The following is a 20434-nucleotide window of genomic DNA, read 5'->3' on the forward strand; positions in this document are numbered from 1 at the left end:
GCGTTCAGGGATATCCCGCTCTGACAGAGCCATGAAAAGAGCATTGCGGGAGGCTGAATCAAACGCCTTTCTAAGATCTAGGCTCATCGCATAGAAACGACGGTGCTTTTTCTTTAACGTTCGGCTTAATGCTTGTAAGAAAAGTACGTTTCATGACGCAGATTTGTCATCTTGAAATCCCGCCTGGAATTTATCGAATTGGTTGTCTTCTGTTGGACGCGACAAGAGCATTTTTGAATAAACATGATAGAGAACTGGAGAGACTTATAGGTCTGAAATCCTCGGTACCAGAAGGATTTGCACATTTGGGTATGAAAACAGTACTAGACAAGTTCATTTCATTAGGAATGGATCCGAAGGCAAACCAATTGTTGAAGAGATGAACCAATACATCTGAGGGAACTTTCTCCAACTCAGGATTTGAAGGCACGACTAACCTCATCAGCCACAAAGAGATTCTCGGTAACCTCTGTTCTAGCCTGACACTGCAGACTGCCCCCCCTCCCCTTCCGGAGTGGATTCTGCTCCAAAAATCGGATCATATTCATTGTGTAGATCCTGTATTGCACACCCCGCTTGAGATCCACCGAGCAGGAGAGAGTCCCCAAGGGCAGCAGGACCCACGTAATACAAACGCTGGTGCTCGGCATATAATGCCCGGCAGCGATTCTTCCTTGGCAACGGTGAGATATCCACCTGTGGCCTAGGAGGACGCGGTTTTGGAGGTGATCGTTTGATTTTATAGTAGTCCAGTAAGTGGTAGATATCTTGCATTGATATCGGACCCACACTTAGGGCAGAAACAAGGCCTTCGTTCCTAATGCTTACATTTGTTACAGACAGACGAATATCACTAGGGTATAGTTTAGGTGGTGAGATTTTTAAATTTTCAAATGTACGAAGTGTTGGCGGATTTAGCACACATTGCTTTGCCAAGTCAAGCGCATCCCTATACCGAGATGTGTGTCGAACCGGTGAGATTGCTTGAACCGTTTTGGTACGAATGTGTCTGTGTAGATCTTCATTTATGGTGCGACTAAACGGTAGTGCAGCCTCAGCCATTGCCAGAGCTGCTATGTCCGAACCTGTCCAACGACAGTGGGAGTAACTTGGCGTAGAGGGGATCGGTGACGTCGGCTCTCCACCCTCGTCACTCTCAACTTCATCTTTCAGCAGTTCGACCACATCCCTGTAGCGTGCTGCCCTCCTTATGTGATCTATTGCATTCTCCGTACGCCATGGAAAGAGCCTGGCTAATGATCTAAGCACTGCTGATCCTGTCGGGAGACGTATTTCGGCTGCGGCCAATGTTGCGATGTCTTGTGCAGTCCACCTTCGTTCACCAGTAGGCTGGTAAGTCACCCTAGTAGCATGTGAATTGGCCTCTGGAGGTGTGTCCTGGTACACTTGCGCAAGTGGTGTGTGCAGGCCTTAGCTTGAGCCAGGTAGTGTTGTGGCACCCATCACATTGGCAGCTGTCTCAGCGGCTGATGCACTTTGCAAAACGTCTGAATCTTCAAATGAAGTCCCCCCTGTAGTAGTCTCAGGTATAACCCGCGGATCATTTTGGCAACATGTAGCTTGCTCGGCAGCATTTTGCTGGCTAGGAATGCACGAAGACTGTGCAGATTTTGTGGTACGTGCTTTGACACGCTGAACACATTTTGAGTAGCGCGAAGATTCGTTCTGTGAGGAGCTGTATTCACGACCACATGAGAGGCACCGCCATAAAAGTTGTAAACTATGAGTAACATAGTGCTCCTCAAGTTTAATACGAGATGAAGGTCTAAATTCACATACGTGACATGCAAGTGTTGTATCCCTAAATGCGTCGAGTGGTCTGTGATGAAATCTCTTGTATAGGTAGAAGACATAGTGTATGCAGTCGGCTCACAACTACGTCACCCGGGGCGGGCGAAAGAACACACGCGGAAACCCGCTCACCCAACAGAAAAAAAGGAGACAAACACACAAGCACACCGCCGACCAGAACCTTCGAAACCATAAACTACCGAACTACCAGACAACCGCTAACATCATCGGACAAGAGCTTGGAACTAACTTTGAAACCCAAACCTACAACCAAAGTGGAGAGGACATCATTCAATATATGTATGACAGAAGACAGAGGTGAACAGGTCTCTGTTAAACACAGCCGCCTGGATTGACCAGGGCGTTGTTTTACACACGGTACAACGAACCGTTTGGGCTGTCGCCCCTTCCTTGGTCAGCCAAGGGCACTACTTTGGTGAGGTGTAGTGGACCTCTTGGAGCAAGCTCCCTGCTGCCCGAGGGCAGGCACTGCTTGAGTGAGGTGCAGCGAACCTCTTCGAGCACGCTCCCTGCTGCCCGGGGGCCGGCACTACTTGGGTGAGGTGTAGCGGACCTCTTGGAGCAAAGCTGCCTGCTGCCCGAGGGCAGGCACTACTTGGAGAGAGGTGTAGCGAACCTCCGGAGCAAGCTACCTGCCGCTTTGAAGCGGGCACTACCTTGTGAAGGCGGTAGTGTGCCGTTAAATGTCGCCCAGGAAGTAGTGACACCCTGTGACCCGTCAGGGTTAACTCCAGGGCTAAGTACGCAGGTGAGCACAGCTCAAACCCACTCGCAGCACTGCTGCTACAACCTGACCCTCTTCACGAGGTAACGCAGAGGGGAAGACCTCTCCTCACTAGTTACAAGCCCCAGCTTCCGAGGCCCTCACCCATCCACTTGCGGTGCCACCCGCTCCGTCAACTCCGGATTGAGTCCGTGTTATGGGGCGCAGTGGAGAGACTCAGGCTCCATCCACCACTCGCCGTTAGAAACTGCTATAAGTCACTTTCATGTGTGGCCTGAGGCCTACAGTGCTAAAGTCGAATCCGGGAAAAAAGCAGTGTCGCCCGGAGAGTAGGGTCCTCTTTGGCTATTGGCCAGAGGCCCGAACAATTTCAAATATACTCAAGTTTCACTCCGGTATTACCATTGTATCAGGTCAGCAAGCACTTAGCTACAAGATGTTTCCACCTTGTATCCAGGGGCGCCACGTGGAGGCGTGCCTGCTTGAGGTTGAGTCTCTTGCCAAGCCGTAACCAGACCAGATCGCAACCTCACCCCCAATGCTGCGATACTCGCGCCTTTTTCTTCATTGAAGCTCTGAGATTCAAAGAGCGGATGGGGGCTCGAAGAAGCTACTCCCCATGCAGCCAATACAAAGCCAAAAAATCCACAATAATGTAACTGGTTATAAGTAATTCGTTAATTGATAAACAATTCAATTAAGTGAGCACTACTGAGCAGGAAAAAGTAGTCAAATTGCAATCCACCATGAAATGCAATTGAATACAAGTCGTTAACCAAAAAAAATTATGGGGTATTACGTGCCAAAAACGCGTTCTCATTATGAGGCACGCTGTAATAGGGGACTCCGGAAATTGTGACTACCTGGGGTTCTTTAGCGTGCACCTAATCTAAGTACACGCGTGTTTTCGAATTTAGCCCCCATAGATATGCTGCCGCCGTGGCCGGGATTCGACACCGCTACCTCATGCTTAGCAGCCCAACGGCGAGTAAGTCGTTAACTCCATGTAATTCATTACGCACAAGTCTGCCTCCAATGCAGAGCATTCCCCGTTGTTGGCTGTTCAGCTGCTTCTTGACTGCCCAATAGAAGTTTTATCTGCGTTAACTTTCCTCTAGCTTCTACAATCTGACATCCATGGAAGGGGCCTCCAATTTTTGTCGTGTCCCTCCTTCCCTCTTTCCATCAGAAATGCGGCGCCAGAGTAGTCTTTATCTTAACGATAATGAACATTTGCGTATAAATGACTGTAGGCGAATATTCAAAGGTGAACACCCTATCCGACGTAATCGGCGCAGCCGAATGTGCTGCTGAGGAAATCACTCACGTCCAGAACACCCCCGTCGCTCCTCCGAAACCACCTGGCAACATATATCAAGCGAAGGTACACTGCGATCTCACATGTACGTATGTGTTTCTCTCTCCACATTGTCAAGAATCGTGCCAAAGAAAAAAAAGAAAAGCAGAACGTGACAGACGCCTGCAAAATAAGGCGTCCCTCCGCTTCGGTCATCGCTTTCTCGAACATATTAAGGCGTGCAAACTTATGAACAAAAAACCTAAAATCGCGTCCAGTTTTCGCTACTCACGCCATATCGTCCGCCAAAACGTTCATACGCAAAGTGGCAAGCAGCGCCGGGCAATAGGAACTTTCATAAGCCGTTTCATTGATACGACGAATAAGGAATTTGCCTATCCGGCGTCTGAGTGACGTTCGCGCTACTTGACCCGTACTGGGTGACATTATTGAGCGCCAGGGAAAATGGCCACTCCGGCGAGAGCTCCTCCTCTTCGTCTGATGTTGCGAAACCCGTGGAATCCCGTGTACGCGACACGACAGGCGACGATTCTTTTAACTACGGGGAGGTAACTGCTTCAACGCGCACCCTCGAGACCGTTCCCTGGATCAAAGCTAGTCGGTTTGTGGATCAAAGCTAGTCGTCATGCCTGTAAGAAAATCAGCGCGCAAAAGAACAAAAGAACAAAACTGGTAATAGACTAGGAAGGTGTTAAAGATAGCATATATATCAGGGGACAGATATATTCGAATTTTTGTTGCAATGTTTTGGCAGTGAAATAAATTGGAAGTATGTGTAAAAAACTTTTTTTTGTCTTTTTCAACAAAGGGAGCGCCAAAAAACATTAAAGCTTTCACATACAGTAATTCTTTCTATTATGTGCTTTGTAGGATAGATTATAAATGCGACTACGATGACAAGAAAATTGCACCACAGTTTGGGAACGTCTTTAGCAGATACCTTCAGTTTCGTTTCGAAAACGGAGCGCAGCTATCAAACGTAGCGGAATACAGGACACCCTCGAGGTTTTGGTTCAGGACTAGGGTTTTGGACTCCGCGAAGCACGTAAGCCATCAGCCCAAGTGGCGTAGAAACGCGACACAACGCCTACGAGAAAGCACATCCCATCTAAGCATAGAATTCCGTACATTGAGTACTAGAGGGAACTCCATGGCGCAACAGTCATTCAGCCACAAAGGGAATGATAGGGTAGTACATGGATTTGTCGGATCCTTGCAATTTTGGATTGAGGCGTTTTTGTGGCTTTAATTATTACGCTTTCTCTGCGTTCGTTGTCCAAATCTCAGAGCAATCTATCCTTTTATAAGTGAAGACTCTGCCAATACGCACAATAGCTTTAATAATTGCAGCGGTTCAGCTTGTCGAGGTGGCAAAATGTAAACGCGCCAAGCGTCTCAAGGTACTCGCTTTCCCATAAGCAGTTCGAAAGAGGATGGAAAACAAGACGAGTTGGTACTGACCGATACCATATAAGCAAGAGCGCTCTGAACAAAGTTTCTGTTTGTTTCTGTTTATCTTTTAGCATCGTCTGTTTCTAACCCCGAATGGTTGTCACGAATTCTTCAGTCTTGCAGGCACATGCGCAGTTCAAGTGCATAATTACTCGTTCATTCAATAAATTTTCCAGTTGAAAGTCAGCGCTTGTGTTCTGTCTGCGACTTCCTCTGCCTTCGTTTTCAGTGCGCTGTTGCTTATTTGGCCTTGAAGCATATCACATTGGTATTCTGTGCCGCTGGTCGGTGCATGCACGCGTAGCGTAAGTGTTTCACTATCGCGGATGGCTTTTGTGCTGGAGGCCTTGTGTTCAAATCCTGCCGTCGGAAGGTATTATCAGTATTTACTTAAATACTCATTACACAGTACTGTGTCGAAAATGACGAGTTTACAAAGTCGTGCAGCCGCTTGAAGCCAGAAGGCACTCATCTCCTGCACATCCTTTCCATGCTGGCTGAACCACACCGCTTGAAGCTGCCGTAGGTGCTGGCGCCAGGGTTCTCTCTAGTAATTATTCTGCGAAACTCTATGCATCCAAGCCACAAAGCTTTCTTACGACAACGCGTGCGCATAAAAGAGCTGGGTCGCAGTCGGCGATGAATGGCGATGAACGCGCCCTCGAACTCGATTGCGCGAGGTGACTGCCCTTAGCGGAGAAAGGCAGAGTGCCGAAATGGTGATAGAGCGAAGGAAAACTAATATTCGCTTCAAAACTAGTGAAATGGTCAAATAAACCAATTAGGTTTAGTAAAAGAATGATGCGCGCTTGACGGCGTACGTTTGTCGCAGTGAGGATATTTTGCGACCGTTTGCTGCTTCGTTGCCTAATTCGGCAGAGAAACCAGCCATGAACTCGCACGTGTGGAGCGGATGGCACGTATAAGTCGACACGTTATGCGCGTGCTGTGCTGATTTGAGCCACGTCGGGCGATGACGTAGTTTGCTTAAAACGTAGGTCTTGTGGAGGCCGAGAAAAACGGCTTGTGCGTTACAGAAAATCCGCTGTGACCTTGTCCTAGTGGGGGGGAGGGCACGACTCCGCGAATGCCGACGGCCGCTCAAGGGTGAATGCGAAGGGTGAGCAGCACTGCCTATCTTTCCATCGTGCAATTGAGCCTACCGAAGGCGGCCAAGGGTTATCAGGCCGTACTAAGCGCACATGGAAGTGAGAAAGCGGTGAAAAGATAACGGGGCTATTGCACGCGGAGTTGGGCTCGCGGCTGCTCGGCGTGCAACTCCAGCAGATGTGCGATGAGCATAGCCGATGGTAGTATTTGTTCTCGTGTCACTTAGAAGGAACTCCTTTAACTGCTCTGGCAAGAGTATTGAAAATAGGACATTTCAAACGCTCTTTTCGAGTAGGCGTTCTCAAAATATTTTTGTGGAGACCGCATTCGTAACAATTTTTTTTTGCTTAGAATGGAAGGTTCAGTCGGTGGGCGGTGGGCGCTAATTCATAACATTTGTCGCAGAAGCATGAGTTATGCTTTGAGAGTTGGAGATCATTGATGAGTAGATTTTATAAGCGTCTGCCAGTCTATGTCTTCCCATAAAAACAAAAGCGTGTCATTCCGAATCGCCATAACTTTCTTACTTTCGCTCGGTTGTTTCATTTTGAAGTAAATATTTGGCCAATATAGTTCTTATGCCGAGACTTCGTTTTATTACGCAGAATAATGGTGAGCTCACTGCCATTACAGTGCCAGTCCTGAAGTGTGACTAGCGTGCTTACTATGCGAAAGAACTCACCACCCACGGTAAATCTCAATGCAACTGACAAAGGAGGTTTCTCTTTAAAGCTATTCGTTGAAGTTACATTCCTTCATCGGCATCTCTTGAAGGAATCCTCCCACAAACAAACAAATATGCGCGTGCATCGTTAAATATACTGTTAAACATGCCCTTATAAAGTGTATGCTCGCCTCAGGCGTTTGTGTTTTTTCGTTCTTGTTTTTCTGTTGATGCTTTGTGATTGCATCCATCGAGACGTTCACTCGTGAGCAAAAGTACACGGAGCTCGGTGGCGCGTGGAAAACTATATCGACGCGCCTTGTGGCGGCGGGCGCCTACTGTCGAGAATCGGGCCACAAGAGTGGCATTTCCTGTTTTGCGAAAACATGCGCCTGCCACATGTAAGCGCCTGTTTGCACGTGTCGATATAGTTTCCGTTTTTGTCAGCCCTGCTTTAAACGAAGAACTGCAACACTAAACACGGCGCCACCTCTCCTCCTTTTTTCTATTCCTCCCGCCTTTCTCAGAAATATTTTTTGTTGCGATAGTGATTATATGGATACTGCAAACGCATAGTGTTTGAGCACTTGAGTGCTCAGAGTATTAAGCAAGGAACTAGCGTCCTCAAACTAGCGCCTTCAACTTAGAAGGCACACCGCAGGCGCTCAAGAACGTATGCTCACTTTTGCTTTATGCTCCAATGTTACCTAAAACAACTGCAATTTTTTTTAAGTGACAGTCGTCAATGTAGCAGGCTGCACACCACGAGGCGGGGATGGGGAGGGGGGAGGTTGCACAAATCACCTCATTGAATTATTTAGCGCCCACCAGCACCATCGCAAGAAAATATGCCGTGTAGGGGTTGGAAGACGGACTTCAGGATGAAAACCAAAACTTGGGAGGATTTATTTTACATTATATACAGTGAGGTGAGACTCAATAACAAGCGTACAGTCATTACGGGCCGGCAGCAACTCGGACGCTGCGGCCCGCGGCAAGAAGTTCGAGAGAGGTGAATCAGGGAATCAGGGGCTGCTCTGGTCTCTCTGGAATCCTTCTTTTAAACCCTTCGAGGACTGGAAGTCGCGTCATGTTTGGCCAATGGGAGAGTCCGCTCAGATGACGCCATTTTCAGCCAATGGTAGGCGCCCGTGCGATGGTGTCATACCCGGCGAAGAGAGTCGGCGCCTGGTCCCCCTCTCTTGATCACTTGATCCCCCTGCAGTCTTGCCTCGCAGAGTTGCAATGCGCTTCTTCAAAGGAGGAGAATGGGGGGTGCTCCTGCTCCATTGTACGAGGACCCACCTGCTCCCGGTGCTACGGCCGCGCAGCGGTAGCAATTGTCTTCTTCAAAGGCGATGAAGAGGTACGGCTCCGCAATGGTGGCAAATGCCCTCTTGAAAGGTGAAGAGGGGTGATGATTGGGCTTTATTGTCCGACGGCCCCTTCTAATCCCGGCGGCGCACGACCTGGGGGCCGCAAACTTGTTTGCACTTGTCTGGTGCTCCTCTGGAATGTGCTTTCCTGCTTCTGCATTCCTCAATTAGCTGTGCGGCGATTCGAAGTGGTTTGGGGAACTCGAAGAAGCCTCAGGAAACAGCTCCATATCTAACAGCTCGTCCTCTCCCCGGTTGTTCTGAATGGCCGGTGAACTCAATTCGCTGGCCATGAGGAACGCTGAAAGAACCTGCAGGGTATTGGTGTCGAGCCTCGTTTGACGAACTTCGGGATCCTAGGCCCTGGAGAACAGACGTAAAACAAACCAAAGAACACAGCGCTGCACCACGCGCAAGCGCAGGCTCTTCACCCCTGACTCGCCAGGCTATTACTGAGTCAAAATGAACCTTGATCTTTTATTTCCCCAATTTTGACAAAACAGTTCCAACCACCCTTCCAAACAGCTATCCATTTCTCCTCGATTGCCGACAAGACCAGAGTACTATTGTTGTTGCAAAACAAAGTGTCGTTGACGTAGCAAACAACAAATCAAAACACCCGAACATAACTTAAGTGGCCTAACTACACGAACAGCATGTTTCCAATCTATCGCAGTGGCGTACTTATCGCACGTGATGGTGCCACTGAACAATCTGGTCAACCTCACAAGTACGTAATCACAAGCGCACTAGCCTTGTGGTCACTAAACAGAACGCGTACTTACGTTGTAGGCAAACTTTTCATTTACGCTTACTCACGTTTCTTCCCTGAAAGTCCTACAGAACACGTGACATAAACGAACAATTAAACTTGCGGGACTTACACACTCCGCAGAACCCTTAAAATAATGCGTCTTTTAATAACTCGTTCCACGCATACTTATCAGAGAAGTCAGAATACGGCTGCCCTGAACAGACACGAGCAACCCAGTCATAAATCTGCTTCCTTCCGTCCACACAGGACACGCGCTAATGGAACTAAGAACGCTTCCCAGTGCAAATTATACACTCACTGAAAATCTACGCGCTTAACCTTAAAAAATTCAAAAACACTTAAAAAGAAAGAAGGTTAAATAACACACGCGCTTTACCATAGGCCTTTCGACGATAACCTTGACCTTCAGGTTACTCACACACTCACACACACAAAAAAGCCTATCTACTTATTAATGAGCACCTCGCGAGACTACATGTTTACACAAACGCGTCTTTCAAATGTCGAGCTTCTCGAACGAAAACATAAACAAAGCTCAAATCTTACACATTGAAAGAAATCCTAGTCTCAATTCGCGAAAACTTTCCGATGTTCAAAATAACAAACAAAACACTACATTTCTATGGAAGCTCTCTTGGCCTCCCTTTCCAAACGCTGATGCCTGACTCATACTTTGAGCCGTACTCGGGGTGGACGCGGTTTCAAAGCTACTCTGGCTGCCGAGAGACAACAAAAGGGCTGATTCACTATCAGCTCCCCCAAGACGTTACGGTCTCCTGCCAATTTGCGTCTTGGCGCCCCGCTTTCCTCACAAACTCGACTGACCGCGTCGCTACTCCCCACCTGGTCTCGTCCTGCCACCCTGCGTTTCTTCGAACTGCACGCTGAGCTTTGAAAAGAACTACGGAACGACGAGGAGATTAACTGCCCCGTGCCCTTTGTCCGCGTCCGTGCAGAACATTCTTCGCGGTCCCCCTTTGACCGGTGGCTCGAACGTTCTGGATGCGTCAACATCGTCCTTGACGACCGCACCTTTCTTCTCCTCGCGCCCTGCCCATTTGGGGTTCTCGCCATCTTTGGCGGCGCTACATTGGTTACCGTCTTTCGGTTTTTACCGCGCTTCTTTTTACGGCGCTTTCTCTTTGCACTCGCCTTCATGTCGCCTTCTCGTGCCTCGTGCTGGCCGGTACACATTTCGTCGGCCTGGATCGGTCTCTTACCCGCACAGTCTGAGTGATTCTCACTTAAATCAACACTCGCTCTGCCTCGACTGGCGGACAGCTCAACCGACTCTGGCACAATGCAGCAGGCTTTACTCGAGTTAGACAACTCGCACTCTTGCGAACTGCCCTCTGCTACATCGCCGAGCTCACGCTGTGCATCGGCACACAGCCCGTCGGTATCGATCGCTGTCTCACGCGCACAGTCCGAATGATTAACAACTGAATCATCCCTATCTAGGCCATCTAGACTGGCGGAGAGCCGCACCGATCCCTGAACAATGCAGTTGTTCTCTCGTGGACTACGGAGCTCGCCATCCCGAGAACTACTCTCAACTGCATCGCTCAGTTCGCACTTCACTTCTGCACGCAGATCTGACCTGACATGGGTGCTCGTGTCTGTCGCGTCAACAGTACCCTTTTCTTCGCTAGCAACCTCGCTAACATTACCAGCGACGGACACGCTCGGTAACTGTGCCAATTTGTTCGCAGCTGGCCTAGCTGTCTCCACAGTCATCTGTTGGCACAGCACCTCGTCGCTCTCCTTGCGGCCTTTAACGGCCTCTGTTGCCACTAAGGCATCGTTAGCAGCTAGCCTTTTCCCTTCACTTATGAATCGGCAGCCGATCTCACAGGCACTACTCTTCTCGTCGGCTTTTGGCGAAAGTCCGCTAGACACTTCCTCATTCTTTCGCTCTGTACTACCTACAGAATTCTCAGACAGCCGTCGTCTCTGTGCCAATAACTGATCACAATGCTGTATCTCTTTGATCAGTGCTGCCTTCTCTCTCTCATACTTTTGCTTAAGCTCTCGCTTACATTCCTGATACTCCCGTTCGCGTTCATTCTCACGTTCGTGACGCTCACACCTAAGAGTAAGTTTTTGAAGCTCATGCTTCCGTTCATTCTCGCGTTCTTCACGCTTACGCTCACTCCTAAGTTCACGACGCTCCCGCAAACGTTCACGACGCACACGCTCCCGTGGCTCCTGTATCGCCTCCCAAGCAAGCTTTATGCTTTCATCATCATTGCCACTATCGTTAATCGCCTTTAGGATAGCTGGCGTCTCCATCCGTTCGTCCGCCTCAACTCCCAAATCGTCGCACACCAACAACAAGTCTAACCTCGTCAACCTTCTAAGATCCATGGCAGCTGCCCCGACAGGTGGTTAGAACTGTTTTCCTTATTAATTTGTGGAAACACACAATGCAAAAAACTCCCGATTCCCAGAACTATCAAAATGAACACACAACATTTGAGTCTGGCGAATCAAAAGGAAAAAAAAACCACGCGCTCACTTACGGTTGCAGCACCCTGCCATCCGGTTCATTCGTCCGCTATTCCCGGTTCCTCGGGACTCCCTGGGTCGAAGGCTCGCTCCTTCTTCGCTACTACCAGTTTCTTCGGACCTCTTTCGACGAAGGCTCTCTCTTCTTCGCTCTTCCTGGTTCCTTAGTATCTCTCTCGACGAAGGTTGATCTGTAGCGCTGCCACCAGCTGATGCATTCGGAGGCGATCTCACCGCTGCCAACCAGATGTAGGGGTTGGGGGACGGACTCCGGGATGAAAAACCAAAACTTGGGAGGTTTTATTTTACATTATGTACAGGGAGGTGAGACGTCAGTAACAGTCGTAGAGTCATTACGGGCCGGCAGCAACTCGGACGCTGCGGCCCGCGGCAAGAAGTTCGAGAGAGGTGAATCAGGGAATCAGGGCTGCTCTGGTCTCTCTGGAATCCTTCTTTTAAACCCTTCGAGGACTGGAAGTCGCGTCATGTTTGGCCAATAGGAGAGTCCGCTCAGATGACGCCATTTTCAGCCAATGGTAGGCGCCCGTGCGATGGTGTCATACCCGGCGAAGAGAGTCGGCGCCTCGTCCTCCTCTCTTGATCACTTGATGCCCCTGCAGTCTTGCCTCGCAGAGTTGCAATGCGCTTCTTCAAAGGAGGAGAATGGGGGGCGCTCCTGCTCCATTGTACGAGGACCCACCTGCTCCCGGTGCTACGGCCGCGCAGCGGTAGCAATTGTCTTCTTCAAAGGCGATGAAGAGGTACTGCTCCGCAGTGGTGGCAAATGCCTTCTTGAAAGGCGAAGAGGGGTGATGATTGGGCTTTATTGTTCGACGGCCCCTTCTAATCCCGGCGGCGCACGACCTGGGGGCTGCAAACTTGTTTGCACTTGTCTGGTGCTCCTCTGGAATGTGCTTTCCTACTTCTGCATTCCTCAATTATCTGTGCTGCGATTCGAAGTGGTTTGGGGAACTCGAAGTAGCCTCAGGAAACAGCTCCATATCTAACAGCCGGTACTGCTCCGTTCATACAGTGGGTCGTTATCGTCTGTCTACGCTAGTGCAACTATGATAGTTAACTTCGGCGACGCAGTACTTGTTCACCTTTAGCTGAGCGGAGGCAGAGACCACGGTGGAATACTCGGCACCTTTTACCGCTATTATTCTACAGTGCAGCACAGATAAGTGCCGCAAGGTACCGTTGGTCGTCGGCGCTGGTGGCTCTTGCCAGCCAGCCGACATTGGGTTTAGGCGAAATGTTTGTGGGAGGATTCCTTCAAGAGATGGCGATGAAGGAATGTAGCTTCAACGAATAGCTTTAAAGAGAAACCTCCTTTGCCAGTTTCATTGAGATTTGCCGTGGGTGGTGAGTTCTTTCGCACAGTAAGCATGCAAGTCACACTTTAGGACTGGCTCTGTAATGGCAGTGAGCTCACCATTATTCTGCGAAATAAAACGAGGTCTCGGCATAAGACCTGCATGTAACATTCCTGCACATAGGAATCTCTATGCAGACTATGATTGGAATACTGCATGCTATTAAACAGCCTCATTTGATATTATTACATTTCTCATGGGCTACGACTATTTGTTATTGCTACTTAATTGCGAAATTCTGTAGCAGTTGAGTATCGCCGTGTTCTGCGGCCGATGTAGCACTGAGCTTTTACCGATGAAATAGGGCCAGCAAGCCACAGGCCCCGTGTGCCGTACGGGTCGTACATCACGACATAAAGCTTGTACATATTGTGTTTGCTTAGAGCTATCCCTAAAGCATAGAAACCCCTTAGTGGAATGGCGTGTAGTATTCAGCAACTTGAAAGGTTTTGATAATTTTGTTATATTTGGGCTACCGCCTTCTTGACGCATTCGGAATGCGGTACTGATGCCATGCCCATTCCTCATTAATCCTCTGGAGTGGGCATGTGACGCTGTGCCAGAAAGGATATTGAAGCGCTGAATATCTCCAGATATTTATCGAACCTCATACGTGCATGTATTATACAACTCTCGCCGCAATGCTACCCTCGTCAAGCGTCCTAGATAGCTCTCGTCCTCGGGAGATGGTTGCGTCGACGACTCGCACTGCATCCGCCTGATTTCGTATTCAGGTTGCGGCATAAATTGTGAACGTGGTCGCGGATAATCATAAACATTGGACGACGTTGCACGTTGCGAAGGATGATAAACACAGTTCTGCGCACCGCATCTAGGTGTACAGTATTTCTTTCAACCACGTTACTAAAAGTTCTCTTTACCCACGTGTACGCGCGCTGGATCGGCATGGTATTTCATCCCCGACAGCTGCAGAATCCCCTGCGGCACAAAGTGCTCAAAGCGGCACGAGGTCGTCTCTCACAGCCAACCAGCTGTTAAGCGCGAGTGCTCGCTCGACATATAGCAGCTTTGCTGTGTGGATGGACGTTGTGTACACGCGGGGCGTAGACATCAGCAGCGCTACACTTGCGGACCGCACTTCTCCATGTAACGATCTATTCATCGTTCATTTTTCCCATTGCCGCTAACGTACGCCAATATGCTCAAACTCACACTCTCCTGTGGCCTGATAAAGGAAAAAATGGGTCGGGAATTTACAAAATATTTATGTAGAACAGAGTCACCAGGCGCGCTGCCGAGTTGTCGCAGTTGGTTTGTGATTTAGGCATGCCAACCCAATGGGTGCAGCCATGGAATGTTTGTATGTGTTTAAGGTCCCCTTAAGCTTTTGTATGCAGACAAGCTACAGAGGGGAAATGATCGTTCTGTCCTGAAATGGTAACGGTCGGCACTGTGCGAACGTGTGCGTGTGCGCATGTGCGTGTGTGCGCATGCGTGCGCGCGCGCGCGTGTGTGTGTGTATGTGTGTTTGCGTGCGTGGCGCCGGGAAATAGCTGCTCGGAACCTCGCGAACTGTGGTTGTGCTTGTGTTTTGACGCTTATACCAGCTGCCATTTGTAGTGTACTATATATTCCGCACTGGCGATAGCCTCGATGAGGCCAAAGTGTGAAGTTGCGAGTCTTCAGTACGGCGATAACTGCAAGTCGCCGAGCAACGGAAGAGGAAAGAAATATTCCACCCGATGAAAGTACGTTCACTTCGTGTATATTTACTATCAAGTTGCTCTGTGGTGTCCGTGGGCATGCGGCGTTTATTGGTGCAACAGTGAGATGTGGCTAATTATCGCTATGAACTTGGCGTATTGCGGAAACTCGTTATTAGGCATTGCTATGGACAACGTAAATTGGTTGAAAGGCAGAATGCTGCTGCCACGGAGGCGCGTTCATTTTGTGCAGGTGCAGTTGATTGTTGATGCAGTGAGGTTGCGTAGAATATTTACGTGAATACTTGAAATTCCCATTCTAACCCAACTCCGTTGTTTATATTTCCTTCCCGGTCGTAGCTCATCCAGACAACAATTAACGTATATGCGCTTCGTGTCTGTGATCCAATTCATTTTTATTTAAATAACCGCAAACATGTCTGGCTCTATATAATTAAGAACGCAGCATGATTTTACCGCTTTAAATTTCTCCCACTAGGCTCTGCAGCGCCTAGCTATAAAATTACGTAGCTTTACCAGATGTATCAACATGCCATCATAATTTACAAACATAATGGATAAACTAACCGCGCCAAAGGTCTCTAGTGAGTTGCCTGCCCGCTTCATTTCCTAGATCAAGGATCCGAGAAAAATAACGAGGGTCAGGTGAGATTCCGAAGGGAAGAAGAATATATATTGAAACTTTACAGAATGAATTCTCTTGGTCGTGATACTTTCGATGTCAGTATAGTTCTTTGCCACTGGAAATATTCAGGCATGTCCTTGGCGCAAAGGAGGCAGTAGCGCCGATTGTAGCGGTAGGAAGCCGAATATAGAGAGACAGGCGTCACATCCGGCAAGTTGCTTGCTTCAATGCCGTGCGCTTCGTCAGAAATGCCATTTGTCCTAGTTCCTGTGTGTTCCTATAAAGAGCAATATGAATTACATTTCGAGCAGATCGAAACTGACCATTCAAGGGCATGTTCCTTCACGAAATGTATGTTATGACTCACATGTCACCATCCAGCCACCCCTGTCACCTACCTGTAGACTCCACCTTCCTATGGACTGTAGCCTGCCGACACCATGCGGATGGCAGGTAAACTTGACAGCAATGTGCGTGTGCGTGCGGTATATATATATATATATATATATATATATATATATATATATATATATATATATATATATATATGTGTGTGTAATATTCTGAGCTATGACACATTTTACAGTTGTGTTTACATAGTTTGACCTTTCAGTCACCCACTAGTCACCTCCCTGTAGATTCGACCTTCCTGTACACCTGGTCCGCAGATTGTCTGCACACACGGTACAGACTGCAAGTAGACTTGTCTGTATAATGTGCGTGCCCAGTATACATATATAGGGTGTTTCATCGAACACTTTCAAAATTTTTTAAAGGTTGCTGTGGCAGATAGCTCAATTCTAGTTTATCAACCGGTCTACTCGAAGCGGCGGACACTCATCATCATCAGCAGCAGCCTGGTTACGCCCACTGCAGGGCAAAGGCCTCTCCCATACTTCTCCAACTACCCCGGTCATGCACTAATTGTGGCCATGTTGTCCCTGCAAACTTCTTAGTCTCATCCGCCCACCTAACTTTCTGCCGCCCCCTGCTACGCTTCCCTTCCCTTAGAATCCAGTCCGTAACCCTTAATGACGATCGGTTATCTTCCCTCCTCATTACATGTCCGGCCCATGCCCATTTCGTTTCCTTGATTTCAACTAAGATGTCAATAAATCGCGTTCGTTCCCTCACCCAAGCGGCGGACACTACTTGCATCTAAAATTAAAACGCAAAATAGGGTTTTTAACAAGAATTCTCTAATTAGCTGTGTAGCTAATTATCTTATGAGCCATATTGCAATTTCCATATTCTAGCAGTGGACTTTACCAGGCGGATCCACTTGGAGCGAATTCTCAGGACGACACCTGTTTCGAGGTATAAATTCCCGAACTTTGCGGAGAAATGCACTCGCGTTCCAGTTACTTGTGTGCTTCAAGGCATGAAATGACGTTTTGTTAATAAATTAACTGGAATGCCAATGCATTTCTCCGCAAAGTTATGAAATTTATATCTCGAAACTGGTGTCATTTTGAAAATTCGTTCCAAGTGAATCCGTCTTGCCAACTCCACGGCTAGAATTTGTAAATTGTAATATGGGCTACAATGTAAGTAGTTAAAAACTTAATTAGTGAATTTTTATGAATTAGTTGATTTGGCATCTCAGTTTTTTTCTGCAAGTATTGTCCGCCGCTTCTAGTAGACCAGCTCATCAACTAGAATTGTGATAGCTGCCACAGGCGACCTTTAAAAATTTAGAAAAGTGCACGCTGAAACACCCTGTATATACATACATACGTATATTCTCAACCATGACAAGTGTTATCGTTATGGCCAGTATTACCATGTTAACATTTCGAAAACTTTGCCACTGATTGTTACAAGCACAGTCTAATAATGACAGCTACCTAAATCAATTAATTAATATTAATCAATATAAGGTAATGGTTACATAACCTGCATATTAAATGCAGCAGCTGGCTATGGGTCGATTAAAAGCCTGGATGTAAGGACGTAAGAGTTCAGCGGTGGCGTAGAGGTAGAACACCCGCCTCGCGTGCAAGAGGTCCGTGGTTCGAATCCCGGTGCCGGCAATTTTCCACCGGATTAAAATAAAGATATCCGCGTGTGATAAAATTGCATAAACAGGCCTGAAGTGTGGCCTGATCCCGGTGACCAGAACCGGTAACGCACTCCCTCACCAGAGCAGGATTGGCCACCCTGGTGCAGTACTTGGCCACTACCTCCTATATGAATAACACAATCAAACCCCGGCCCTCAGTCCCCAGCAGCTGTGAAGTAACTGACCACGGCGGCGGTCAGACCTGCGACGCAGCAGAGGGTGCTAAGAATCACTGGCTCTGGACAGGCCGCCATTGGAATGTGAACCTTGCAACGTTTAACGCTAGAACGTTATCTAGTGAGGCGAGTCCAGCAATGCTATTGGAGGAAATAGAGGGCAGTAAATGGGATATAATAGGGCTCAGTGAAGTTAAGAGGCCAAAGAAGCATATACAGTGCTAAAAAGCGGGCGCGTCCTGTGCTACCGGGGCTTAGCGGCGAGAAGAGAACTAGGCGTCGGATTCCTGATTAATAAGAATATAGCTGGTAACATACAAGAATTCTACAGCATTAACGAAAGGGTGGCAGGTCTTGTCGTGAAACTTAATAGGAGGTACAAAATGAAGATTGTACAGGTGTACGCCCCTACATCCCGTCATGATGACCAGGAAGTCGAAAGCTTCTATGAAGACGTGGAATCGGCGATGGGTAAAGTCAAAACAAAATACACTATACTAATGGGCGACTTTATTGCCAAGGTAAGCAAGAAGCAGGCTGGAGACAAAGCAGTGGGGGAATATGGCATAGGCACTAGGAATATCAGGGGAGAGTTCTTAGTAGAGTTTGCGGAACAGAATAATATGAGGATAACGAATACCTTCTTCCGCAAGCGGGATAGCCGAAAGTGGACGTGGAGGAGCCCGAACGGTGAGACTAGAAATGAAATAGACTTCATACTCTGCACTAACCCTGGCATCATACAAGATGTGGACGTGCTCGGCAAGGTGCGCTGCAGTGACAACAGGATGGTAAGAACTCGAATTAGCCTAGACCTGAGAAGGGAACGGAAGAAACTGGTACATAATAAGCCGATCAATGAGTTAGCGGTAAGAGGGAAAATAGAGGAATTCCAGATCAAGCTACAGAACAGGTATTCGGCTTTAACTCAGGAAGAAGACCTTAGTGTTGAAGCAATGAATAACAATCTTGTGGGCATCATTAAGGAGTGTGCAGTGGAAGTCGGTGGTAACTCCGTTAGGCAGGACCACAGGAGACGAAAGATCTGATCAAGAAACGCCAATGTATGAAAGCCTCTAACCCTACAGCTAGAATAGAACTGGCAGAACTTTCGAAGTTAATCAACAAGCGTAAGACAGCTGACATAAGGAAGTATAATATGGATAGAATTGAACATGCTCTCAGGAACGGAGGAAGCCTAAAACCAGTGAAGAAAAAACTAGGCGTTGGCAAGAATCAGATGTATGCGTTAAGAGACAAAGCCGGCAATATCATTACTAATATGGATGAGATAGTTCAAGCGGCTGAGGATTTCTATAGAGATTTATACAGTACCAGTTGCACCCACGACGACAATGGAAGAGATAATAGTCTAGAGGAATTCGAAATCCCACAGGTAACGCCAGAAGAAGTAAAGAAAGCCTTGGGAGACATGCAAAGGGGGAAGGCAGCTGGGGACGATCAGGTAACAGCAGATTTGTTGAAGGATGGTGGGCAAATTGTTCTAGAGAAACTGGCCACGCTGTATACGCAATGCCTCATAACGTCGAGCGTACCGGAATCTTGGAAAAACGCTAACATAATCCTAATCCATCAGAATCCACAAACTATTTACTAAGGTAATCGCAAATAGAATCAGGAACACCTTAGACTTCTGTCAAGCAAAGGACCAGGCAGGATTCCGTAAAGGCTACTCAACAATAGATTATATTCACACTATCAATCAGGTGATAGAGAAATGTGCGGAATATAACCAACACTTATATATAGCTTTCATTGATTACGAGAAAGCATTTGACTCTGTCGAAACCTCAGCTGTCCTGGAGGCATTACGGAATCGGGGTGTAGACGAGCCGTATGTAAAAATACTGAAAGATATCTATAGCGGCTCCACAGCCACCGTAGTCCTCTATAAAGAAAGCAATAAAATACCAATAAAGAAAGGCGTCAGGCAGGGAGATACGATCTCTCCAATGCTATTCACAGCATGTTTACAGGAAGTATTCAGAGGCCTGGAGTGGGAGGAATTGGGGATAAAAGTTAATGGAGAATACCTTAGCAACTTGCGATTCGCTGATGATATTGCCTTGCTTAGTAACTCAGGAGACCAATCGCAATGCATGCTCACTGACCTGGAGAGGCAAAGCAGAAGGGTGGGTCTGAAAATTATTCTACAGAAAACTAAAGTAATGCTTAACAGTCTCGGAAGAGAACAGCAATTTACAATAGGCAGCGAGGCACTGGAAGCCGTAAAGGAATACATCTACTTAGGGCAGGTAGTCACTGCGGATCCGGATCATGAGACGGAAATAATCAGAAGAAATAGAATGGGCTGGGGTGCGTTTGGCCGGCATTCTCAGATCATGAACAGCAGGTTGCCATTATCCCTCAAGAGAAAAGTGTATAATAGCTGTGTCTTACCAGTACTCACCTACGGGGCAGAAACCTGGAGGCTTACGAATAGGGTTCTACTCAAATTTTGGACGACGCAACGAGCTATGGAATGAAGAATGATAGGTGTAACGTTAAGGGATAAGAAATGAGCAGATTGGGTGAGGGAACAAACGCGAGTTAAGGACATTTTAGTTGAAATCAAGAAAAAGAAATGGGCATGGGCAGTACATGTAATGAGGAGGGAAGATAACCGATGGTCATTAATGGTTACGGACTGGATTCCAAGGGAAGGGAAGCGTAGCAGGGAGTGGCAGAAATTAGGTGGGCGGATGAGATTAAGAAGTTTGCAGGGACGG

General features: G+C 47.7%; 1 protein-coding gene across 1 annotated transcript in view; it reads left to right on the forward strand.

Moving 5' to 3' along the window:
- The window catches only part of LOC135904266 (monocarboxylate transporter 12-like), a 62935-nt gene that overhangs the window by 11729 nt on the left and 30772 nt on the right, over positions 1-20434 (forward strand). The window lies entirely within an intron of this gene.

The sequence above is a fragment of the Dermacentor albipictus genome, chromosome 2 (genome assembly GCF_038994185.2).
Source record: "Dermacentor albipictus isolate Rhodes 1998 colony chromosome 2, USDA_Dalb.pri_finalv2, whole genome shotgun sequence".
NCBI classification, from domain to species: domain Eukaryota; kingdom Metazoa; phylum Arthropoda; class Arachnida; order Ixodida; family Ixodidae; genus Dermacentor; species Dermacentor albipictus.